The sequence below is a fragment of the Urocitellus parryii genome, chromosome 9 (genome assembly GCF_045843805.1).
Source record: "Urocitellus parryii isolate mUroPar1 chromosome 9, mUroPar1.hap1, whole genome shotgun sequence".
NCBI lineage: Eukaryota > Metazoa > Chordata > Mammalia > Rodentia > Sciuridae > Urocitellus > Urocitellus parryii.
In genome coordinates, this window is record NC_135539.1 from 65,413,320 (window position 1) to 65,441,109 (window position 27,790).

The window sequence follows — 27,790 nt, forward strand, 5'->3', positions numbered from 1 at the left end:
GTCAGAGTTCTGGAGGTAAACAGTTCACTTGAGCCAAGGAGTTGGAAAGCATTGACTAAAGAGCTGGACAGCGAGAGATGGTACTGTCCTCTAGGGCTGGTGGCTGTAGGAACTATCATCATGCCCCACCTGAAGTGACAAGGTTGGAACAGCTGCTGGACTCTGTAAAGTGGCTGAATGAAGACCAGCTGGTAAGAGATGTGGCCATTGGTTAAAGAAAACAACCATGGCAGCCCACCAGGAGGGAGCAAAGAATTTTATTCAGTTTGGTATCTCCCTTCTCCATCTCTGCCAGCATTTCGTATTGGCTGAAGGTAACCGGAAACCAAGGGGCAAGGGAGCTTTTTATGCAGTCCTAAATTTACCTCCTGAGGCACAGATAAAGTGCAGAATGACAGAGAAGGCATCTGGTGGAGGAAGCAGATGATATTCATCACAGCTTTTGAGGAAAGCCGAGACTGTAGCCTGTATAGTGCAAAAACGTAATTCATGAAAATAGCATAGCTCTCACTTACTCAGTTCAATTTTCATTCATTCATCAACTATTTGTTGAAGGCTTCATATATGCCAGGCAAAGTATATAAATTGAGCTGGAATCTTCTAGTCTTTGAAAAAGTGTGACTTTAGAAAATCCTGAAAACATTAACTCTTCAAAGGCATTTGAGCAATAAGATGTATCATCAGTTCCAGGGACCTACTGTATATCTGTGAAGACATTTATTCATCAGGAGTGTTGAACAACTAGCAAAATTTCATGCATAGAGACTTACTCAAAGGCCATGTAACCTTATCCTCATGAAGGATTTTCTTTGGTTTTGAGATGGTAATATTTTGACATCATTTTACCTCATACCATTGGCATACTATTTGTTTTTGCTCTAAAATACATGAGTTCTGAAGTCATAGGTTTAGTCTCTCTTTAAGGGAGCCAAATATACTTGTCTACTTACTCGTGATTTGCTTTTTGTAGTTTCAGTTACCCATGGCCACCTGTGGTCCAAAAATATTAATATTTTTATGGATTATTTCAAGACAGAGAAGGATCACATTCACATCAATTTTATTACCATATATTTTATAATTATTCTAGGATTACTGTCCGACTTGCCTAATTAATACATTAAACATTATCCCAGGTATATACAGGGAAAAAAAATGAAGCAGTATGTCTTATTCACAATTTCAGGCATCTACTACTGGGGTCTTGAAACCCATCCCTCATGAAAAAGGCTACTGAAGATGGAATTAATTTTTGGTTTGCAAATATAAAATAAATGTTGTATAGCTGTGAATTTCTCTAAAGTACCTCACCTAAATACTTTGGATAATGGTGATGCAAAAAGAAATAAATGAATAAAGTTGCTTAGAAGAACTTTAATAAACGTGAGAGATGAAATTGGAGCCATTTATAAGTACTGCCCTTGTTTTTAAGTTGTTATTATGGCAGGAAAATTAAATACCTAAGAACCTGTTAGGGACAATTAGTTAGTTGATTATCTAGAACTATGGGCATTTGTAATATAAGAGCTGTGGAGGTATTGCATTAGCATTTCAACATTGCTTATCATTGCTATTATTTTTCCCATTTCACTTTTTGTATAATAAAATAAGCATATTCTCTGCTGAATATTGTGGAGCTCTGGTCTATTTACACACATTCCATCTTTATATCTTCTCTGCAAGCTAATGACACTGATACAAATGCATAGAATTTCAGGATATTAAAAAGCCTGAAGGACAATGCCATCCTCACAGAAAGGACAATTTAGTTTCTAAGATGACCATTCTACTTTGTGCTCTGGGGACCTAGGAGGTACTCTTTACTGAGAAACCAATACCTTTACCTAGAGCAAGACTCTTACCTTGGTTTCTTTCATTGTAAAATCGTTGCACTTAATTTAATGGACACCAATTTTCTTTCTAGCTCTAAACTTTCACAATTTTCAGCTGGACAAAATATTAAGTAGACTTACAGCATATTTTTTAGGTTCTCTAAGATAAAAAAAAATTTAAAGCAAATGCAAACAAGTTCATCCAGCCTCAAAAGTTCAAGACTGCCTTGAATATTGACCAGAGTCAGGAATCGATAACCCCACGAGCTCTTCATATCCTCCTCCACCATGTTGGTGGCATTTCTAGTTAAGAAAGATGCGTGTTCTATGAGGATAGAAGTGAAAGCAATGACACCCTCTGTACGTGGAATTCCTGGCCAGTTCCAAAGCCTAGAAAGGTAAACAATGTATAAGAAAACATATAAAGACCATGGACTTATTGCTCATTATTACACTGACTTTGAGTCAATATAAATTGATGTTTCTCCAAATGTCAGACTTCTGCCAACCTCAACTACTAAAAGAAAAGCACATCTGAGTACTCAGAATTTTTAATGGTGAACATCTGCATTGAAGCAATATTATTTCTTCTGTACTTACTCAGCACTTATTGGCTCTGCTTTATCCTATAATTTTCATTTTAATATGCAATGCAATTTGAAATTCTATAATGTAAATGATTGGACTATAGCCCAAAGCATATTAACAACAAACTAGAGTCAGAAGGAGGCACGAATGCATGTAATAATGGCAAAGGAAGTGGAGTTTCAGAGCCTGAATCTGAGTAATAGATAAAACAAACAAAATATAGAAAGAAAATTATATATAATATTAATAATAGAGCTTCACATCATTAATTATAATTTATTTGCACTGGCATATATTTTAAAATAGTATATAATCTTGTCTTCAAGGTTTTCATTAAAATAGCGCTTTTTCTTTTAAGCTTTAGTACTTTGATAGATGAGCTATAAACTTTTTTTAATTACCTTTTTAGAAGAACCGAAGCTCAAATGATGGTTGGATAAATGTCAGAGTCCCAACAGGAAACAGATGGTACACATAAATTAGGATAATTCTAGATGGTTTGTTAATAAAGGAACTGATTACAAAGGAGGCTGAAAGACAGATTGCAGGACCGAACAGAAGCCTCACTATATCCCCAGCCCTTGGTCCAAAGGACAAGACGAAGAGTTTCTGAAACCAGGATAGTAAAATTATAGTAAATTATAGCAGACAGCCTGTCCCCCTTCTGTCAAGTCATACAAAAATGCTGGGGTCACTTCACAGGAAGGAGCCAGGTAACATAATTTTCTGACCTCACTCTTCTCTTCCCTCCAGATTATTCATTTGCTGAATTCAGCTGGAAATCAAGGGCTGTGAGAAAGCAGAAGGGTGGAATGTGGCATTGAGGGTAAAAGTATGGTGTCTGGTGCACCAGTTGTTACAGGCTGAATTCTATACCTCCTTCCAGAGATTTGTTTAAACACAACCCTGGCACCTGTGAATGTGAACTCATTTAGAAATAGGATCTTGACAAATGTTAGCATGTTAAATGAAGTCATACTGGATTAGAGTGAACTTCAAGTTCAATGACTTGTGTCTTTAGAAGTGGAAGTGGAGGGAAATTTGAACACACAAACTCAGAGTGTCCCCAGGGAAGAAGGCTATGAGATGAAGGGCGCACAGGAAGTGATGCACCTATAAGCCAAAGAAAACCGGAAATCATCAGCTACCAAGAGAATCTGGAGAAAGCAAGGAAGTCTTCTTCCCTAGAGCATTCAGAAGGCACATGGCTCTGGTGACACCTAGACTTCAGATTTCTAGTCTCCAAAACTGTGAAAGAATAACTTTGTTTTTTTAAGCACCTAGTTTGTGGTAATTTGTTATGACATCACTAGAAAACTAATATACATATATCAAGCCATATATCAAGCAGTCATCTGTCCAGTATATTATGTATTCAGTTGAATTCCCCTTCATTTGATTTTGTTTTAAACAACCATAGACACCAAAGTAGATTACTTATGATGTAATTATAGAGATGGAAGTATAGAAGTGAGTATAGAAGTATTGAAGAGCACTAAAAAGTGTTCTTCAAGACACTCAGGTTGAAGAGTAATATGTTCCCCAGACACATGCTCTCCTACCTGTCTCTCCAACCTGGAACTCACTCCTAGAACCTGTCCTCCATACCCTCGATGGCTGACCTGGTTAATTTGCCCTCCTTCCAGATTTTACCCTGCATCACTATATATATATATATATATATATAAGGCAGGACTGCCTCAATTCAGTTCATTTTAATTTGTACTCCCTCAGGCCCTCAATCCCAAGTTTCATATGCTACTTTCAAAAAGAAAAGAATTTTAAAGGCCAGAATATAAAAGGTGGCTAACTGGAAGATCCATATACCAATTAGTTATTTGCTTCCCTATCGTATGTTGCTTAATGTGGCATCATGAGTAGGAACTGCTTTAGGTCAAATTGGAGTGACAGGGCCCACCTAGACTTACTCATATAAAACAACTCAAACTGTTGAAAACCTAAGACACAACAGTTTTTAGATCCTGGGCAGCAGACAATGTAGGAAAGTGACTCCTGAGGTGGAAAACAAATGAGATGAGCCCTGGGATTACTCATCTCCTGGAAACGGGTTGCCAAATCCCATCATAAGGAGCAGGAGCCAGGCAAAGCATGGAGGAATCACTGAACCAAGAGGATGAAGTTGGGCATTCCGGACAGGCAAAGTATCTGATGTTCATGCACAGGGCAGTGTATCAGAAAAGAGATCTGCATGTAGAGGAAGCACTGCAGATTTGGAGGTCACTTCTAAGTCTTTTACTGAGTATCTTCAACATGTGTTTGTGTGTGAGGAAGCTTCCTAAGTCTGAAGAATGAACCACTCATAATGAGCAAGTAGGATTTCCTCCAGAGGTCACACAAGATTGGAATAGCAGATGTTCCCACTAGACAGAGTAGGAATATTTAATAATCATGGAACTCAGGTAGCGTGATTGGGTGGGTATGGATATTGCCCAAATCAAATTGAGTGGGAAAAATCAACTCTAGATTAAAGTCTCCCCTATAACACTCAACAAGATAAAATTTACAAAGTCTGGTATTCAATTAATAGGCATGCAAGAATGCAGGGAAATGTGACCTATAACAAGGAACATAATAAACTCTTTTAAACTAGCCCATAAATGACACAGAATTAGTAGATAAGGACATAGAATTAGTAGATAAGGACACTAAAACAACTATTATTAACTGTATCCTGTATAATAGAAGAAAACATTGATATAAGAAAATTTATTTTTATATAAAAAATAGAAGAACACATATGTTAAAAACATGGAGGAGATTGCATTAATGTAAAGATAAACACTATGAATCCTAACAAAGACACTTAAAAATAAATACAGCTAATAAGTCAAAAAATAGTTAGTAGAATAACAAAAAAATAGTCCACATACACACATATGTATAGTTTTGGTGTTTTTTTTTTTTTTTTGGTACCTTAGATTGAACCAAGGATACTTTACTGAGCCACATCCCCAGTCCTTTTTATTTTTTATTTTGTGACAGAGTCTCTCTAAGTTGCTTAGAGCTTTATTAAATTGCTTAGATTGATCTCAAACTTATGACTCTCCTGTCTCAACCTCCCAAGTCACTGGAATTATAGGAACATGAGCCAATCCAACTATACTATACTTTTTAATCACATCAAATGTAAATGGTTTAGACATCCCAGTAGAAAAACAGAGACTGTCAGGTTTGACAGTCCCTATATATAGATGCATAAATGTATTCATATGTACTTTAAGTTCAAAGACATAAATAGATTAAAAAATGTATCATGTTAATACTAATCAAGAGAAAGCTGTGGCTATATTAAATATTATATGCAGTTGATTTTTGAGGAAAGAATAAAAGATAAAGAGGTTTATTAACATTAAGTGAATTGATCATCAAGAGGACAAAACAATCCTAAATACAGCTTCCAAATATATGAAACAGGAAATTAAAACTGAAATAAAAAGGAGACAAATCTACAATTATACAAACTTCAACAGCTGCAAATTATTGATAAAATAATTGGACAATCATATGTACATAGAATACTTGAAAAATTTTGACTTCAATTAAGTTGACCTAAGGGACATACATAAAGCATTTTCCGAACAACAAAATACACATTCTTTACATGTGTACATGGAACTTTTACTTGTTTTAGATCATCAAACAAGACAGTATTTTAAAAGATGTTATTATACAATGTTCTATTATAACAGTGGAATTAAGGTTGAATTATCTGCAAAATCACCCAACTAGTTGGAAATAACACGTTTCTGAATAATCCATGAGTCAAAGAAGAAAGTATAAATGTGTCAGTATTATTTTATAATTGTTTTTTGATCAGTGTCATAACATTTCAACTTCTTTTTTTCTATTTCTGTTTGTGAATGTACCAAACCAAGTGAAGCTATCAAAACCTAGAAATTCTGAGAAAGAATAAGCAAGTAACTTCTCCCGCATTTCTTTCTTTCTTCCTTCCTTCTTTCCTTCCTTCCTTCCTTCCTTCCTTCCTTCCTTCCTTCCTTCCTTCCTTCCTTCCTTCCTTTCTTTCTTTCTTTCTTTCTTTCTTTCTTTCTTTCTTTCTTCTTTTTTTCCCCAATGCAATCACACAAGAGTCTTTATTGCAAGCTCCAGCCTGGACTCAAACATTCCCGACACAGCGGCCCCAGGGAGTGAGCCCCGGTCCTTTGTTTAGTGAGATTTTATAGGTTTTGGGGGGATACTCTATGAGTCACAACATCACACAGCAAATCATTCCATATCATGGGAAAGTCAAACAACAACTCTTAACATTGATTAGCACATTCACTGGTGGGAACAAGTTGGGTAGAGGTGATTGGTTAGTACAAGAGGGGAATTCGTTTGAACTGATTGGTTTAGGCCACGAGGGGTGTACATGCTGAACTACATGGTTTCCCAACATGTTATCGACCACCATAAACTACTGGGGGGTCATCTGCCATCCCAGGTATTTTCCCTGTCTCATCTCCCACATTTCTTGATAGAGTGGCTGTCTGTAGGTTTTGCATATGAAACTGTTCAGGTGCCTCCAACTTTGCTAGAGATATAGGTCATTACATCACTATTATTTATGCATAGACAAAAGTTTAGAGGTAGATATTGCAGATATTTTATTGGTGCATTACAATTCTACATAATCATTGAATTCATTGTGACACATTTATAAATGTACATAATTTGATCAATTTCATTCCCAGATAACTCCCCTTGCCTGCCTCTTCCCTTTCCCCATAACCTCTTTCTTCTATCTTACTGATATCCCTTCTATTTTTATGAGATTCCATTTTTTTCTCTTTTTTCTCTCTAGCTTCCACACATGAGAGGAAACATAGCAGTTCTTGTTATGTTGTTCTCCAAATCCATCTATTCTCCTGTAAATGACAATTCTGTTCTTCTTTATGGCTGAATAAAACTCCATTGTGTATATATGCCACACTTTCTTTATCCATTTATCTGTTAACAGACACTTTAGCTGGTTCCAGAACTTGGCTATTGTGAATTTATTATGAATTGTGTTACTATAAACATGGGTGTGCAGTCATCACTGTAGTGTGTTGGATTTAATTCTTTAGGGTAAATACCAACAAATGGAATAGCTGGGTCATGTGGTGGTACAATTTGTAGTCTTTTGAGGAACCTTCATACTGATTTCCATGGTGGTTGTACTATTTACAATCCCACTAACAGTGTATAAGTGTTCCTTTCTCTCACATCCTCCCCAGCATTTATTTTTATTTGTATTCTTGGTGACTGCCTTTCTAACTGGAATGGAACGAAATCTCAGTGTAGTTTTGATTTTCATTTTCCTGATTGCTAAAGACGTTGAACATATTTTCATGTATTTGTTGGCCATTTGTATTCTTTTGAGAAATGTCTATTTAGTTCGTTTGCCCATTATTTTTTTGTTTTTGTTTGTTTTTGCTGTTAAGTCTTTTGAGTTCTTTACATATTCTGGGTATTAATTCTCTGTTGGAAGCATAGCTGGAAAAGATTTTCTCCCATTCTCTAGATTATTTCTTCATGCTCTGCCGAAGTTTAACTTGATGCCATTCTATTTAGTAGAACTTTAGCTTGATGCCATTATTCCTTGAACATTAGGAGTCCTGTTGAGGAAGCCATTGCCTATGCCTATGCACATTAGAGTGTTGACCATATGTTCTTTGCTGGCAGTCGTGAAGTCTCTGGTCTAATTCCCATGTCTTTGGTCCACTTTGAGTTGATATTTGTGTACAGTGAGAGACAGGGATCCAGTTTCATTCTTCTATGTGTGGATATCCAGTTTCATCTGCACCATTTGTTTAAAAGGCTGTCTTTTCTCCAATACAAGTTTTCAGTGCCTTTGTCGAGAACCAATGACTATATCAGTGTAAGTTTGTCTCTGTGTCTTCTGTTCTACTGATCTACATATCTTTATGCCAGTATCCTGCTATTTTTATTGCTGTAGCTCTGTAGTATAATTTGAAATCAGGTATTGGGATGTTTCCAGCATTGCTCTTTTTGCTTAGAATTGCTTTGGGAAGTCTGGGTATTTTAATCTTCCATATAAATTTTAGTACTTTTTCCCCCCTAATTTTGTGAAAAAAATGTCACTGACATTTTGATGGGGATTGTACCAAATCTGTAGTTTCCCCATAGGGGGAAAAAAACTACCTCTACAAGAATGTTGATGTTAGCATTCCTCATAATATCCCCAAAGTGGAAATAGTGTAATCTGTGTCAACAAAAGAATGGATAAATAAATTGTGATAGATCATGTAATGGAATACACCTCAGCAATAAAAATGTGACATATTTATACTTGCATTCACATGGATGAACTTCAGACTGCGATGTTCAGAAGGGAATTTGGGGGAATGTTGGAAATGTTCTGCATTACAACCAAACAGTGTTTACAGCAGTATATATATTTATCAAAACTCATCACATTTCATCTTCAAAATCAGTGCCATGTAAGTTTTAAAAAAAACCCTCAGGGAACTCTAAGAAGCTATCAAAATTCATTTATTATGCAGGAGAGATTTTAAAAATCAAATATTTAGTGGTATAGAGTAAGTAGTGCATTTGCCAGAATTTGGAAGTGAATCTCCTGTACTTAGTTCCTAATAGCGAGGTAGTTATTGTTTTAAGGGAGGATTACACATATGTAAGATGACAAGCCTATTCACAAGAAAGAAGTAAAAAGTCTATTCTGACATGGTCATTCACCACTGCATAGATGTACACTGTAGATGTACACTGCATAGAGGCTCTGTAAATCCTTGTACCTATTTTCAGCTCATGGGTAACTTTAAAGTCTGGATTTTGCACTCTGAGAATACTTGACTATAGAACTAAATTTAGTAGTAGTCATTAAATTAACAGTGATTAACCATACAGAATTCATTTTGGTTTCACGCAGCTTATGAAGGAAACATGGCTAGTCCTTTTGGGCAGATTCCTACCCTTCTCCACTGACTTCTGCCTAAGGACATGCAGGTTTTGTGCCTCCAAAGTCTGTTCTGTTATCAAAAAAATTAAGAGCTCTTTAGTGTGTAGAAGTGGGGGGGAACATTGTATAGAAAAACAACCTAACTAAAATTTTATTAGGCTTCCTTGATTTATTTCAGGGGCTCAGATTGTGTAAGTCTTTCTTTAACTATATATGTGTTCATCTTCAGTTCATATTTTACTCATAGCCAGCCATGGATGCATTTAATTCACCTGCCCATAACAAGAAATTTTCAAGCAGATCAAAGTAATGTCCTCACCTTCCAGATAGTTTGGAAAGTAAGGTCTAAGAACAGATTGGAAAGCAAGAACTAAGAACACTGTATAGAAATGATTGCTGCCTAGAGTTTCTTTCATCTTTCTTTTTCTTTTCTATTATGCTTATACTTACCTGTGAGATGATGTGATCACCACCTAACAGCTTATGTAGACTCTTCAAAGGCCCATAAGAATCTATCTGTGCAATGGGAAAAGTTTTGACAGTGTTCTAGTTTAAAAGATGGGGGTAAGAGAAATAGAAGGATCAAACATGCATAATATACATGAAAATTCTTCTCTAATGAAACACTGTGACCAAAAAAAAAAGAGAGATGTAGTTAAATTGAACTGCTTCAACAGAGCCTGAGTTTAGCTGGTCAACAATCAAGATCATGACTTTTCAGCAGTAAGTATTGATCTCATTGGCTAATTCTTCATTCTGTGACTTATAATTGGAATAATGACATTATGTGCCATCCAAAAATACATGCTCCAAGCTTTTGTCTTAGCCAATCCTGTAAAATTCATTCCATATCAACCTTTCCACCTAATTACTCAAAGCAGCAAAAACAACATTTTTGCTTTTCATAATCTTTTTTCTCTCCTTTCTTTTTTTCAACAGTAGGCATTAAGAGGTCATAACTCGGGCAAACTACAATAGAGTAAAAAATATGAAATTATCATGAAATTCTTTCATTGAACAAACTTTTCATCCTGTACCTTACTATGTGGCAGGCATTGTTCTTGCTTGTGAGACATGATAGGAAAGGACATGGGTAAGAATTCTGCTCTCATGGAGCTTGCACACTAATGCAGGGATATGGATAATCAGCAAGATTGGTACATATGACATGATAGATGGTGATTTATAAGGAGAAAAATTAAGAAGAAATATCTAGGTAAGAGGAAATGCACCTAGTCCATTGTTGAATAACTGAGGAATTACTATGTTCCCACCATCTCCCAGGCTTTGTCTAAGAAGAGAATCTTGTCCTTATAATCTGAGATCCTGCTAACTGTGGAGTTCTACTCAGCTACCTTTTGCCCACCACAATAAGGAGAAGGGACTTTCTGACATGTCTGTGACCTAGTGTGATATGTCATCTGAGTTCTTATGAATTTCTTATATGCAAAATTATATTCCATGTATTCAATTTGTCTGTCTTCATGAGATTGGTTGGACTGGGTGTTTATTGCCAGCACCAAAGGAAACCCAGTGTAAATGTGAGAAGTTAGTCTGTTAGTAGGAAAGGGCATAGATTTTTGGTTTAAATCTAAGCTCTCACCAGCTATGTGATCTTGAGTAAGATTCTGACCATCTCTGTACTTCAGTCTCTTCAGTCAGAGTATGGGGATGATAATTAGTACATATCTCAGACAGCTGTTGTGTAATGTCTGTATAGAACACTTTTTGCAAATTATATACAAAGAACAGTGAGTGGCAAATTGTTTATTAAATGACATAAAGAAGGCTGCTTTGGGCACTTGTACACCAGGTTTTCAAAGTTAGATCAGATTGAAGATTACAACCAATGCCACGCCCACTCTTTAGATGTTCAGGTAAATCCTACTTTGTGAAATGCCTAGAGGAGATAATAGCTGTAATGCAGTTAGTTTGCTCTAAGATTTAAAGAGATGATAAACACCATGTCTACTGACTTGAGGTTTTGAAAATTGAGTTCCCATAAGTCAGAAAGGCCTTGTCTGTTGCTTATACTATATTGTCATTTTTCCTCCACAGGCCGGTAAGTTCCATGAGGAAAGGATTTTGTTTTTATTTTTCCTTTTGTTGTTTGCAGTTATATCCCCTGTGCAATAGTATTTAGCACATGGTAGGCATTCAATATTTTGGATAAATAAATGAATAAAAGAAGGAATAAATAAGTGAAAAAAATGCAAACTGAAAAGAAATCAGAGGAGCTGGGTTCTTTCTGGCTTGTTATCAGTAGGGCTCTATAACTTATCTATAAAATATATTCATTTTTACAATTTTTTGAATGCTAATGTACATAGGTGATCTGCTAGACCGTGAGCCCTCGAGAAGCTGACAGTTCTGTAGCAGGAATATGAAAAGAACATAAATCATATAAATGAGAGAGTCGTACATACTCTGAAGAGGAAAATGAGAGAACTAGGTGGCTCAGAAAGAATTCTTTCATGACCTTTAGGAACACTCAGGCTGATTCTTTTGATCCCTCCACCCAGTCATCTTAAATTATTCTTTTGAAAATTAACATAGATATCTGTCCAGTTCACAGCTGCATAAAATCTTGGCAGAAAATACACAGAGAGTTCTAGTGAAACGAGGACACCCTTGTATATAAAAGCAAACTAACAGTGAAAGAGGACAGTTGTTTTCTGCAGAAACTTGATGAGATTTTTTAAAAAGTCTGATTACTTTTCATTTGATTCCTATGTACTTACACTTTCCGTGTTGCTTCTCAGAGGTAGTTATGCCATTTAATTTGTAGATGTACACAAGATTATGAGGCATGTGCATGGTGAGAATTTGTTTCTCTGACAATGATTACTTATCTTTGTACCGAATAACATCACAAATGCATTAAATCCAGATATCCAAGAGAAATTGCAGCTATAAATTTCATTTGCCAGAAGAAAAAGAGGACAGCAGCATTTCTTTACTTTTTACCTTTTTTTTAGATTTAATCTTTATGGTAGTGAAGAGAAGATTGTCTAGTGTTTTTAAAAGCAACTGTACTAAAAGTCATTTATGATCATGATGATATAAGCACTGGGAATGAAATTTTTATTTTAAAAAGTGCTCAGTTTTGTACATAGGAAGGAACTGAGAAAAATCAAGATGAGAAAATTATAGCTTCTTTATAATTAAATCCTCTAGTTTGTTTGGTAAAACCTTTTCAGTTGTGTTATGAGGTAAACACAGTGTAGTAGCATTGCAATCTTGAGTCAGGATAGGAACAGCTAATATTTAATAGTACTTCCCATATATCAGGAATTCTTCAATGGATTCTACATTTATTAATTCACTGAATCCTTACTAAAACCCTGGGAGATAGATGATTTTATTATATCAATCATAAATCAAAAGAGAGGCATTAGGGAATTATAATCTTTCAGGGCTAGTAAGTAGCAGAGCAAAAGTTTGAACCAAGACCCCTGTAATTCAATCACCCTGAATGACCTTGAATCAATGATGTCAGCCTACCTTGCAAGTAGTATTTATATAGTCTTATAAATGTGGCAATGGTCCAGTCTTTCCCTGTAAGGTTTACTCCTGTCCCCCACACCAGTAAGATGACTAGGATTTCTTTGGTAATCATTAGGTGAAGAGCTGTAAGAATGTGCATGCTTTATGATCTTCTGTACCAGCTACAGTAAACTTAAAACTCAAATGCCAAATGTTGGCAGAGTTGAACTTTTTTTTCTTCTTATGTCTTTTTAGTGTTAACTTTTTAATTTTTTTTAAATTTTTTTTATTGGTTGTTCAAAACATTACACAGCTCATGATATATCATCTTTCATACATTTGACTCAATTGGGTTATGAACTCCCATTTTTACCCCAAATACAAATTGCAGAATCACATCAGTTACACACTCACATTTTTACATAATGGCATATTAGTGACTGTTGTAGATCTCACTTCTGATTCATTGAGATTTTAAAGGCAAAAATGATAAGACTCAATCATGGACAGAAACATCTGGGGAAAAAAATGTTTATTGGGTACCTAAGTGCACCAGGCCTGCACTAAGGCTCTTCTGACATTGTCTCAAGGAACACACAAAGTAACTTATTATTCATGCATTATTGGGGATGATATAGATATGATTTTCAGGTTGGGCATGTGTAGGAAAGAAGAGGGTACGGTGAGACACTGGGATGGGGCTGGGAATGGGAGGCCATTGTGGACAGTTGATCCTCAGCTGACAAACTATGTTTTCCTTATTTGTGGATTTTTGTTTCACCCTATTAGAATATAAACTCAGTGAGGGTTCTGGTTCTTTCATTTTCTTTAGGTTTTTATTTCCATGGTCTCGAATGAGGCCTAGTACATTGCAGGTGTAAATATTTTCTGTGTGAATGAGTGAGTCAACAAATGAATCACTTCACACATGTTGATTGTGTCGTACCTGTCACTTCCCCAGTGCTGGGGTCCACCATAAGCAAATGTGCCCTTGCTCTTAATAAACATGAAGCTTAGTATGAGCGATGAATAAATAGACAGGAATTTGCTGTTTGGTGTGAATGGTAACACTCCTGTGAAGGCAGGAGTTCAAGAAACACCTGTGTGATCCTGTGACCAGCTAGAGGGAGGCAGAGTGGCCTTCATGGAAAATGGAAAGCATGTAAGTGGAGGACTAGGCCATAGGAGTAGCCCAATAAGTAGAAAGGAAGAATGTTCCAGATCGAGAGAAACAGTAAGTCTGAAGGGTAACAGAAAGCATCACATGTTCAGTGGCTAGCAGTGTTTGCACTTTAGTTTCAAAAACCTCGAAGCTCAGAAAAGTAAAATCATTAGCCCAAAGGTCACACTAAAACACGATTCCAACTCGGTTCTATCTGCAACCAAATGCCTCACCTTGTCCATGTGCTGTGTGAGAGACCCACAACTCAGCGTCTCCTAGCATGTCAGACCCTCCCCTTCTGCTTGGTAAAACATCTTCAGCTGTGTTACGAGGTGAACGTAGTGGAATAGTATTGACCTCATATTGAATGAGGCTATTCCTTCCAAATGGAAAGTGATGGTTCTGATTCTTGCCTAGTAACTTTTTTCTTATTTATTACTATTTAAAACATTCCTCAGAGAACCACAAAGCTAATTTTTTAGGGTTTTTTTTCCCTATGTGATTTAGACTGGGACCAAGTTCAACGTATGTTATACTGTATTTACTTCCTTCAGAACCAGAGATGCGTTTTGTATACTACTGTGTGTATTTAATCAATGCATCCTAAAGGACTGGAGGAATTCATTTCCCTTCCAAAAAGGCTTAGGTTTCCCCTGAGGAAAGGTTTGCATATGGGGGTTATCATCCCTGTTCCAAGAGAATCTTTGGACCAAGTTCTAGAGTATCTGGAGACAAACTTGGATGGAAGATTGTGCTTGTGTCTAGCCAGCACCATCTGCAGACACAGCATGTGTCCTACATTACCTCCCAGCCATCTTGGTCTTCTTTTGAAGACTTCATTTGCCCTTGTCCACAGAACCACACATTGTCTTGAATTGGAAGTGTTTTTGCTCCTCTCTTCAACGTTTCTACTATAGATGGCAGCACTTTTCTGTGCCGTAGACTTTCCTGTCTTCTCATTACCTTTATGTTCTCAGCAGGTTATCTCAAAGTCAGAAACATAGGGATCTCCAAATCTGAAAGGGGGAAGCCCTATTGCAATCAGCTCTTGAAACCATGAGAGACTGTAATAATAACCATTGCTAAGAAGAATTGCCTCTGGCAGAATACTTTCATCAGGCAATTCTAAACCCTTGGCATCAGGTAGAATCTCAAGCATATTTCTACCTTGCAAGTGTTACCAAGATACTTCAGTGCTCTCCTTGACCATTTTATCTTATGTAGAAACATGGTACCAGGATTTGGAGAATCTGAGTCCCATCTTTAGCTTGCTGTGTAGAATTCCTTAGTCGCCTTGAGCCTCAATTTCCTAATCTGGGAAATAGGAATAGGAACAAAGGACTTTCCTATTTTATAGTGTTTTCACAAGGAAGAGATGGGATAATGTGTTCAAGCATAACTTGTAAACTATAAAGCATTCTGGAAATGTAACCTGTTAATATTGTCATTAGCCATAGATTGAAATACATATAGGCATTTTCATTTCAGCTCTCAAATGTGACAAGCCATCATTTCAGGCATGAGGATTGGCTCAGATGATGTAGAAACATATTGCTGAGAGTCAGCAACACCTCCATACCACTTGGCATGCCTTCATTCACAAAGTGAAGGAGGGTAACAACAGATTTGAGGGATTTCACACAAGGAGTTCTACTAATGACACTTTACTTCCTGAGAGAAGACAGTTGAGATGTTCTACAATTCTACTCAATGGTATCTTAAATGTTTTAAAAGACTAACTTTAGGACTAGAACTTAGCAAATATAATGTCAAAGATCCAGATGGTATAACATAATGGTTAAAGATTTGAGCACTGAAGTCAACCCAATGTGCTAACACAGTACCAATTAATCATGAATATCCATGGTTTAATATATTGGAAGTTTCCTCTCATGTAAAAGCTGATGCAGGTCAACAATGGTTGTATTCCATTTAGTGTCTCGGGGACCCAGACTAGTTCTACCTTGAGGATTGCTATCTCAACATATGGCTTCCACATTTGCCAAGGCAAGAGGGAAAGTTGGTATCAAGTTGGCATGTCAGCTCTTGAGTACTTTGGTCTAGAGGTATCACCTATCATTCCCATTCATATTTAATTGGTGAGAAGAGTCATAAGGCTTTGTCTGACCACCAGATTCTGGGTGGGTGTGGTCTTTTTTGATGCCAGGAAGGAGAAGAGAAGCAATAAAGGTAAACATTAGGCACCCCCACCATACCTGCCTCTGCCCCTTCCTTCGCCAAATGAGAACTGGCACATAGGTGTCTTCACATGTAAAACAAAAGTAGTGTTTCTATCTCCATGTGGTTCTTATCAAGATCAAATGAGATAACCTACACAAAACACTTTACATAATCCCTGACACAGAATAAGTGCATAATAGGTGTTAAGTAGTAGTATTGTTACTAATCAAGCAAGTGCCCTAATAGTCAACTGATGAGGGCATGAAGCACTTTATTGCAGTTATGGTTCAGATACAAGGTGTCCCCAAAGTTCATGTGTGAAATAATGCAAACATTTTCAGAGGTGAAATTATTATGAGAGCTTTCACCTAATCAGTGGATTGATCCACTGGTATAGATCACCCCGGTGGTAAAGGTCGGCAGGTAGGATGTAGCTGAAGAAAGGAGGTCACTGGGGGTGGGCCTTTGGGGTTTATATTTTGTACCTGGTAAGTGGAACACTCTCTCTCTCTCTCTCTCTCTCTCTCTCTCTCTCTCTCTCTCTCTCTCTCTCTTTCTCTGTTTCTTGGTTACCATGTCCTTAGCTGCTTTTCTCTGCCACATGTTTCTGCCATGATGTTCTGCTTAACGTTGGGCCCGGAGCTATGGAGTTGGCTGACCATGGACTGAACCTCTGAACCCATGAGCCAAAATAAACTTTTCTTCCTCTGTTGTTCTTTTCAGGACTTCTGGTCACCATGAAGAAAAAGCTGACTAAAACAATAACTGATCTCTAAATTATTTGGAAGTCTTTCAGCACCAGAACCAGTGTCATTTCCAAGATATTTTGAGTCTTTTCCAAAAACTATTGAAACATGCATCTTGTAACTTCTAGATGAAAATCTTCTCTTGCTATGAAACCAACACTTTCCTGATTTAAATTTATTTTATCCAAAATTTCAAAAATGAAAGTGCATTTACATGGTAAGATGTCAACTCTTGAAAGAGTTTGTCATTTTTTGCACCCATTGAGCAATACTGGGTTGTGATTTTTTTTTTCAGGTGTCTGCTTTGAAAGACTGCAAATCATTCTCTAGGAAGTCAATTTCCAGAAAGATTAAAGAAGATATATCCAACAGGGAGGAAAATTCTTATGAGCCCTGGCCTTCAATGAAAAGGGAGGGTAGACCAAATGATATTGATTACCTGTTCTGCACTGAGTGCTTAACATGTCACTTCATTGAATCCTCACAACAAATTTATGAGATCAATACTGTCCCTTTTCCAGATGAGAAAACAGAAGGGCTGAGTACCTGGCCCAATATCTCAAAGCTGGTCAAAGTCAGCACTTGAATTTTAACCATAGCTTGAGAGAAGGAGCAAAAATAATCGAAAGAATATACACTTTGAAGAAAAAAAAAAAAGCTGAGTTTGAATCCAGGCTTTGACACTTACTAACATGGTACCTAGATTAGGTCACTTAATCTAGTTGATCCATCTGTAAAATGATGATGATGATGATAATAATGGCAACAAACAGCAGCTTATGCAGTGCTTATTGGTAGGGATGTTTAGTTTTAAGCCCTTACATAGAGCTTACTGTGCCACATCCTTTTGATGTACTTTATGCACATGAACTCACCTAACCCCCGCACTCATAGATTGAGGTACAGAACATTATCATCCCTATTTTATAGAAATGCAAGATTACACAGCTGGTAAGCAGGAGAATGTGAATTCAAACCCAAGCACTTGGGCTGCAGAACCCATGTCCTTGACAGTTGTCCTCCACTCAAGTTGAGAATACTCTGCAGAACAAAAGAGAGAACGCAGAAAGAGCAGGACCGGCCCAGAGTAGGGCTTCAGGAAATGCACACTGTGACCAGATTTCCACTCTCCCGTACAGAAGGAAGTTCCAAGGTGGTATCATCCCTCCAAGGAGGGGGGATATAACCTGGGGACCACTGAGCACTGGCCCAGCTCTTCACTTTTTTATCCATCAGAAAGCTCCTCTCCTTCATATTGTCCTGGATTCTGTCTGTCCTTCCATGGTACAGGTATATGTAATATCTGTAATCTTAAGGGAACCAAATATGGGGTGGGTTTACCCAATCTCTGTTAGTCTGCAGTGGTTGGGTTGTCTGCCTGTCGGGAAGGCTATGGGTGATGAAATGCAAAGAGTCAATTGTGGCATTTGAGGAGACCATCCATCCAATCATGGGTTAGCGGGATAGAGTAATTGCTTTGAGATTTTATCATCTATTTGGTTTTTCACTAATGGAGAGCTTAACTATAATCCTCTCAAATTGATTAGCTGTTATTCCTGTCATTAGACCAACTTGTGAAGAATAGTTCCTTATTTCCTCTCAGTTCATTTTACCACAAAAATCTGAGACATGAAAGGAAGTCCTACTTTCACAGAAGCAGTTAAATGGACAGAGACAATCGGAGAACATGGGAGAGGCCTGAAATCTTTAGATTAGACATGGTGTCTAGTGAATTTGGAGGAAACACTGAAAGAGGGAACTAACTCCTACCTGAGCAGAAAGATGATTAACTGCATTGAATACGGAGAGTGGGCATTGTGAGTTACTATGGAAATATTTTTCAAACCTCCAGGCAAAAGTACAGACTCCATGAAGACAAATGACTCTCAGAGTGCTTTTGTTTGGTGAATCCATAAGGGAGCTACAACTTATGAACTCTCTCTAATGGCCTTCTGTTAATCTTTCTTTCTAACACTGATTTCAAAAAAAAAAAAAAAAGTAAAAGGCAGGGTTAAGTGAGAAAGTGGTCTTTCTTGATAGCTATGTGTTCTTACATCTTTAATAGATTCTCACCCTTAATTTCAGAACTAAAAAATACATAGCGCTCACTCTTACACTCTCTCTCTCTCTCTCTCTCTCTCACACACACACACACACACACACACACACACACACACACACAGTCATTTTAGCACTATTGTATATCATGTGAATTGCTTGCTGCCCTTGGTCTCTTGTAGGAACATTACAGTAGTAATTCAATAAGTGTAATTGAAGACATATAATATTCAAGGCAGCAAGCTAATTACCTCCCTGCATTAAAAAAAGAGATGTCTGCAGAAATCACCTTGATGCCACCTTCTAACCCCTATCTAATCAGCTCCCAAATCCTGTTGACTTCAAAGCAAAGACGTCCCTCTTCAGTGCCTTGTCACCAGTTCTGGCCTGTACCACCCACCACCTGGCTTCTCATGCCTCTTCCCTGCCCTTGAACATCCCTCTGGTCTTTAAGATGTAAATCTCATCTTGCCACTGCCCCCATTGAGTCCTCTTCAGTGGTACTCAGCTGCTCTGAGCATAATGACCAAGTTCGCCACAGACCTTACAGGGCCCTGCATGCCCTGGCCTTTCTTGAATGCACAGCATCCCCCTGTGCCTTTTCTAGCTGCACATTCTCAAATGTCATGCACTCTCTGTCACTGCTCCAATGAGCTCTGTCTCTTCCTGTCCCATCGCTTTCCCATGCCTTGCAGTTCACCCACACAGATTCCTGATCATCCTTATGTTCTTGGTTTAAATATTATTTTCACAAAAAATTCCATCCCACCTTTCCTTCCCTCCCCTTGTCTACATTCATTGAAGGCCTAACTATATAAGTACATAACAGCAGCAACGTAGCACTTTTGATTCTTGGTTGGTTGAATCCAAGGATACAAAACCACAGATACAGAGGACTGGACTATATTTTCTATTATCAAGAGAATATTTGCCACTAAACTAATACAAAGAAGAGAGAAAGAAAGACTGTGGGAGTGCATATAAGACAGCGATTAATTCTCTATAGTGGGATCAAAGAAATCTCCATTGACTTAAAGTGCACTTTTCAGAATAAGCAGAATTAAGAGATACAAAATAGAAAGTCCTGCCTATTAAAAGAGAAGCACCAGGTCAAAGGCTGGAACCACTGAGCAATAGAGAGAAGTCTATAATAGAGTCCAAGTTTAAGGGACAATGGCAGACATAGACAAAGGTGGGAGGGATGCAAATATGAATGTCACACCAAAAGTTGGGGCAGGCATACAGGTGAAAGGCAGGCTTTAATGTCCTGTCAAGGAAGAATGTCACTGTCACAGAGGATTTTATCAGTACCTTATAGGTAAAAATAGTACAGGTGAAAAATGTGTACTTGGACTAGACTAATGGTAAAGAAATGAAAACAAGATATAGATGTAAGAGGGCAAAAAGTGAGGTTGGTTTCCACCCTAAAATCAAATACAACTTTTTTTTATTATTTTAATTTTTGCTCTTTTTGTAATAAAGAATCTTCACATTTTTCTATTTCACTGACACCCTTCATTCAATTTTTCTGAGCCTGGGTAATAGGTGCCCTAGGGAACTGAAAATACAAAAATGGACTATTTATAATATTTCACACAGAAAAAAACTTAACTTTTTAAGACTACACAGGGTAACATTGCTTTATGCCTGAAGGCAAAATAAATTTTGCTTGAAAATTACATGTTTTGATGTATAAAAATGATCAAATTCACTCATTACTTAACAATTAATTTCGAATTTTTGTTGACTTGACATTTAGAACATTGGGTACCTGGGGGCAAGAAGGTTGATCTCTGGGATAGAAAACATGACCCTGCACATAGTTATGGCTCAATCAAATTATATCAACTGAGGAAATTAAGTAAGTTTTCATTTTAATTCAGTATTCTTGAGCACTTGAAATATAATACAAACTTTCCTTCAAACAAATTTTTTATTTAAACACTGATTATACAATAGAGAAGAGTGGGTCAGCACTCATTAAGGTTGGGGTATTGGGGGTGATGGGTTCCAGAATCCTGCTCTTTCTGCCACCTTTGATCATATGGAAGCTTCTCAGGTTTGTGGATTCTGAAGGCCTCATATGTAGTTTTAAAATTATTGCCTTAAACAATACCACCCTAGATCTCTACCCTTCACCTGATTCCTGCATCCATTTTAACCTCAGCCATTTGGTTGAACAAAAATAATTTTAATTATGTAGATGAACAATGGTAACAGGAACAGGGAAAGGTACTGTGTTAGATTGCTTCAGCTCCCTCAACCACTGATTATGGAAATCCAAGTTCAAGGTGTCCACAGGGATAAGCACAGTTTAATATGAGTTTTTGAGAACCACTTTGACTTCCCCTGTGAACAATTCATCATTTGAAACAACTTTGTGCAACATTTTTGGGAAGAGGATAAAGTGACAGAAAAAGATTGGTTGATTGTTTCAGGTTCAGGGAAGAGAGACCTAACCCAAACTGGTTTAGGTACCATGGGGAATTCATTGTCTGGCACCATGGAAAGGATGGTTGGCTACTGGAGGTTTTTATTATTTCTTGCTGCGTTTCCTCTCTGCTTTACTTTGAGTGTCAGTTTTACTCTGGCAGATGGGCACTTTTTAATTTTTTTTCCTTGCAATGGTTGTTACCATGCTTCCTTGAGATGCTTCAGGTTGAACATCTCTAATTGGAAAATCCAAAATCCAAACTGCTCCAAACTTTGAAGTTTTGAGTATTGACATTACACCACAAGAGGAAAATTCTACACCTGACCTTAGGCATCAGTCAAAAGGCTCACCATAAGTATTGTATAAATTACTTTTGGTGTATATATGAAATGTAAGTGAATTTCATGTTTAGACTGGACGTAATCATTCCCAAGATCTCGTTATGAACAGGAAAATATTCTAAAATCCAAAACACTTTTGGTCTCAAACATTTGGGGTAGGGGATATTTGACCTGTATTAGAAAATTCTAAGAGAAGGGTTTTAAGTGACCCAGTAGGGCTGCTCATCCTCCCGGGACATGATGGAGGGGTTCTATGCCAGCTACTCACTAGTGCCATATACCTGACATCATCTATAGGGCTGGATCTCTGAATAAAGAGGATTCCATTATGAAAAGAGGGAAATGGTCTGATGAGGCAAAAACAATAGATGTCTACTACATATACCGAGTTCTACAGCATCAAAAGGACTGAATATTACCATGTATTTGGAGGATCCAGATCAGCATGATGTAAGGAAAGAAAATATTTCTCTTCTCACCCATCCTTTGATTCATGGCTAAGAAACTTTTCACAAGACAAAACACATGCATTTATGTAGTGCAAATTTCCATGAAACCAAAGACTTCAGAAAGGAAGACCCAAAGGGACAGGCATGTCTTTTATGCTAAGTTAGATGAAGAGTGGACAGACATACAGAAGTAGGATTGGAGCAATGAGGGTCTCATCTAATGGTAATAAAGGGGGTTGGGAGGAAATTAGCAAGGCTTATTTTTTTTCAGATTCTTCTGGGCATTTCTGCCACAAAGGATAAGAATGCTTGTTTCCTCAGGGGACATGAAGGGCATCCCTCAAATGAAGATATTATGACCTATCTGAGAGGAAAGAGAATAATTTTATGGCCGCTTCAGTGGGGATGGGCAAGTGGAAGATCAGAATGAACTTCCTGCTCTGTTTTCTCAAAGGCCCAGGTGCTGCATTGTAGGGTAGTCTATCCTGAACCCCTTCAACACCAGGCTCCTCTTGATGTTATTGTCTTTCTTGTCTTATCACAACACAAAATATCGTTTCAAGCACCCTCTGCTTATAATTTGAAGATAATAGCCTTCTCTCTTTTGACCCTTCCTATCTCCTTTCCTTGTGGATCTGGGAATTGGTTAACTGAAAGTTCATATTTTTTTTTCCTTTAATGGAGTTGGAGATGACTTTTTTCATTCCAGAAATGGAAGAATATTTCTGTAGAAAAGGATCTAGTTGAGCTATTTCTATTTCTGACTTTACCTTACTTCATAATGCCCTAATCAGGAGGGAGAGATAAACAGAACCAATATTTTATTAAGAAATTTCAAATTTCATTTAAGATATTTAAACAAAGCAAAACAAATAGCCATGCAAGTTCCAGAAATCTAACCCGGCTTGACAAACCCTGTTTCATTAAGACTTTATATAAATTAAAAATGATCCATTAAAAACCCAAACAGATGAATATAGCTAACTGCTTAATAGTTGATCTTACATTTCATGTGGTCACTCTTACATATTTATTTTACAATAACAAAATAGGAGTTGACAGCTGTGGATCTGGGCAAGTATATCTAAGGGCAGATAATTTAAAATTTATTATACTTAAAAGAGGTATCTTGATATTCTCTGGAAATCAAAGTCAGTAAAATATGAAATTACACTGCACTGAGAATGTTCAAATTATGTTTTTATGGATTATAAATTATAAGCTCTTTGTAAATCCTCCAGAGAATTTTAGAATTTGTTTTGGAAGCCATTCTGGGGAATTCCATAAAACACTTGAAAGGTAGGAATGTTCATGGGTCACTAAGGACTTCTGTAAGGCACCATAAAAGTGCAATTTCCATAAAGTACCATGTTGATACATTTCCAGTTTATTTATCTTTGTGCTTTCCTCGAGCTCTCACCTAACAATCATTTCATCTTTTACTTTTTATGTTCCTTTTTTTAGAGTTATCCACATGTAAATCTGTACATTCATTATATTTCGTATGTCCTTTTGAGGACCCTGTTATCCAAAAGTAATATTTGAAATGGCTCCAAGAAACACTTCTGTGAGGCTATCAGCCAACACTGCCGTGCTTGGGGAGCAGATTGAAATAGACACTTTAAAACATTTCTAAACAATCACAGATTTCACAACAGCCTCTATAGTTTTGGAAATGTTATTCAGCAATCGTTGCATTCATAGTTGGTCCCCGTTCTTTCTGTGTGTACTCTGGGTTGGTTGGTAAAAGCACAGTTTCTCTTGTATTATTACACCTATAAACTATCTTCAAAATAACCCTCAAGCTTTTTCTTTTTTAATGTGGCAAATCAGATTAAACAGATTCAATTACTAGAAGAATTGCTCTTTCAGCAGCAGATGCGATAAGATGGTATATGAGTTGGCTAAGGTTACCATATCAAAGCACCATAGACCCAGCACTTTAACAGGAATGTACTGTCTCCTAGTTCAGTAGGCGAGGGGTGCAACTCAAGTGTTGGCTCCTTCTGAAGGCCGTGAATGATGGAGCTGGGCTTTCAGATAGATGATCATGGTGTTAACTTTACATCACTATAACAAATACTTGAGGTAATCAATTTATAAAGAAGAAATGTTTATTGTGGCTCCCAGTTCTGGAGCTTCTGGTTTATGAGCAATTGGTCCTGTTCCACTTGGGCCTGTGATGAAGTAGCCCATCATGGCAAGAGTGCATGGTGGAGCAAAACTGTCCACCTCATGGACAGGAAACAAATGAAACAGAGAGAAATGGATCTTCTGAGTCCCACAACCTCCTTCAGGGTAAAACTCCAATGACATAGGCACAAGGCCCCACCTCCTAAAGGTTCCACTCTCTCCCAATAACACCACCCTTGAGATCAGCCTTTAACACATGGGACCTTGGACAGCATTCTGGATCTAAACTCTAGCATCTGTCTTCTCAATCTCTCTTCACATTGTCTTCTCTCTGTTTCTGTGTCCAAATCTCCCTCTCTTATAATGATGGCAATTGTATTAGATGAAGACCCACCCTAATGACCTCACCTTAGCTTGTTTACCTCTGTAAAGACCCTCTCTTCAAATATTGCCACACATTGAGAATTTGGGGAGTAGCCAGTTCAACCCCTGACAGATGGTAGACCTGGCTATCTGACCACATAGGCCAGTTCTGGGCAAGGATACTATTATACATTCTCGTGGAGAGTATGAAGAATGTGGGAGACCTGGGTTAGAATATTCCTTTTGGCACTTGTTATGTGTCTGACTGGGGCTAATGCTTAACCTAACTTAATCTCAGTAGCCACATTTTTAAAACAAGGGTATAAAAATCATCTGAGGCTTAAATGGTATGATACATGACAGTGTTTAGTAATAAAAATAGACGTCCACTCAGATCTTGTGTTTCTTATTATCATTAAATTGTCTATTGTCATCATTTATTATAACTTCTCCAGGATAACAACATTTTTTATTTATGCAACAACAACAACATAAAATTGTTTTGGTCTATTTCAGCACTGCCATCCCTTGGTATCTGTGAAGGGGTGGTTGCAGGACCTTACAGCACACCAAAATCTGAAGTTACTCAAGTCCTTTATATAGGACAGCATAGTTTTTGCATAGAACCTACACACATTGTCACATATACTTTAAATCATCTCTAGATAGTTTATATAACACAATGAAAATATTTTGTAAATATTTGTTATGCTGTGCTGTCTAGGGCATTAATGGCAAGAAAAAGTGTGAATGTGTTTGGAATGATGGGATATTTTTTCCAAATGTTTTTTAATCTGTGGTTAATCCAAGGATGCCGAATGTGTGAATATGAAGGGTCAACTCTATTTATAACTCTGATGTACCTCAAGAAACTTAGAATGACAGGCACTACACACTAAGCCTGAAATTTGATTATACTTAGAAAAATAGTGGCAGATTGATTCCTGTTCTAGAGAATACATATAAAAAATCTGATTCCACTTATGCCTTAAATTATTTTGCACACACACAACTGGACTAGAAATAATAGTCCAGATCCTAAGACCATTTGTCTTTGTCTGTTTCTTATGTAAGAGAGAGAGAGAGAGAGAGAGAGAGAGAGAGAGAGAGAGAATGAATATGAATATGCCTGACTTGAAGCTAAGATTTTTAAAAAATTTTTTTAGTTGTAGTTGGACAGAACACCTTTATTTCACTTGCTTATTTTTGTATATGATGCTGAGGATCGAACCCAAGGTCTCGCACGTGTGAGATGAGCCCTCTACCACTGAGACACAACCCTAGCCCCAAGATTTTTTTAATTTCTAGAACGAAGCTCTTCCTCCACAGGTCCCTATTGCCTGCCTTCTCTGGTAGAGCAGAGAAGGATGTCGGTGCCGAGGATGAGATCTGGCCTCATTGGAACTAGGCTTTTTACAGGCAAAATCTTATGAAAATATAAAATCTCTAAAGGCGAAAAAATAGGTATCTGGTCATGATCTTCTTCATTCAAGTATTAAGTTGAACAAGAGTGAAACTGACAATATTAATCTTATTTGACACAAAACTAGTGGTTTTATATCATTCGATTTATAGTTGGATTCTAAGACAAAGAAAGAATATGAGTTTCACCTTGGGATTGGTGATAGTGGAGTCACTTATGTTGGTGGCAAAGGACTAACGATGGTTTTACCTTCCCCTCTCCCTGCTGTACATGGAAGGGGGAAACAGTCACAGATCACTTGCTTCTGTGTTACAGCCTTTTGCAAATGGAAACATGAAATGCTGTAAAAAGCATTTCCATGATTAAGACCAACTGAAGATCAAAGCACAGCTGGAATTGACAAAAATAAAATTTTACATACACGGAGACACAGACACACACACGTACACACACTCTCTTTCTCTGTCTCTTATAATTTTAGACTGTCTTTTCAAAAGTAATGTAGGCTATGCTTAGTAGCTTGAGTGAGCCTCCTAGCCTATCCAGGAAAAGCTTTTGCAGGTATCTAGGAATATGTGACCTGTGGATCCTTAAAGCTGATCATCAACTGTACATCTTACAACAAAGTAGGTGTGGCCTTATCAGCAAATGCCCTACTAGGTCTCCTGCTCCTAGGTCGTTCAGGAACAGCAGAGACAAGTGTAGTGTGGTTGTTGTCATAGGGTACCTTATTATTTGGGCTACCTTTTCCTGTTTGCAGTTGGTTACTACCCTGGGGTCTAGACCTAGATATTAACCTACAGCTGTGTGGGAGGGGCAGGAGAGGACACTGGGGCTTACTTACTGAGCTGTCAGTAACTGGAAGTTTGCTATACACCGGAAGGATCATATCAGAAATCTACAACACTGCCATCTCAAGGTGCTTATGTCTGCAGGGATCCAGGAGGTGAAGAAAAAGATCAAAAGTAATAGCAGCAAGTGAGATTTTAAAATAACTTCCAGCTACACATCTTCAGCACAGCGTAAGGGCATGTCACCTTGCAGGATAACCTGGAGTTTTTAGGACACACTTTCTAGCACTTGAGGCTACAAATACTTGGGAAACTCTGTGCCCATGGGGTTTCTGAAGATTTTGTTGACTGATATCTTTAAAAGCTGCCTACTCCCTGTTAGCAAGGGAGGGTAGCAGTGGCTCTGTGATGGACATAGGTATAATGGCATGCCTGTGACAGGATGCTTTTTGAACCATGGTATCATGGCATGCTGTGCAACATTGCTCAGCGGAGCTGATAGTGAGTCTACCAGTGAAAGAGGTGGCTTTGTGGCCAAGCGGCCTGTGCCCTTCCATCAAACCCTGTGCTTAGAAGGGCCCTGTGTCTGCTTTAATGCTCTGCTCTCTCCATCCGGAGATTCTTCACTTTTGGAAGCATTTTGGAAGCACATTCTGACTTTCCACTGGGACCTGAGAATTATTGCCAATGCTGACAAACACGAAGGGTCCACACCACCATTTCTGGGGAGGCCTAGAGACAGAACAAACGTGTGTTGCTTGAGGAATGAAATGAATCTCAAAGATGGGCAGGTGAGGAGGGGAGTCTGTGGATAGCAGTGTTTTGGGAAAGCCTTATTGAAGAGAAAGTGAAGAAAGGAA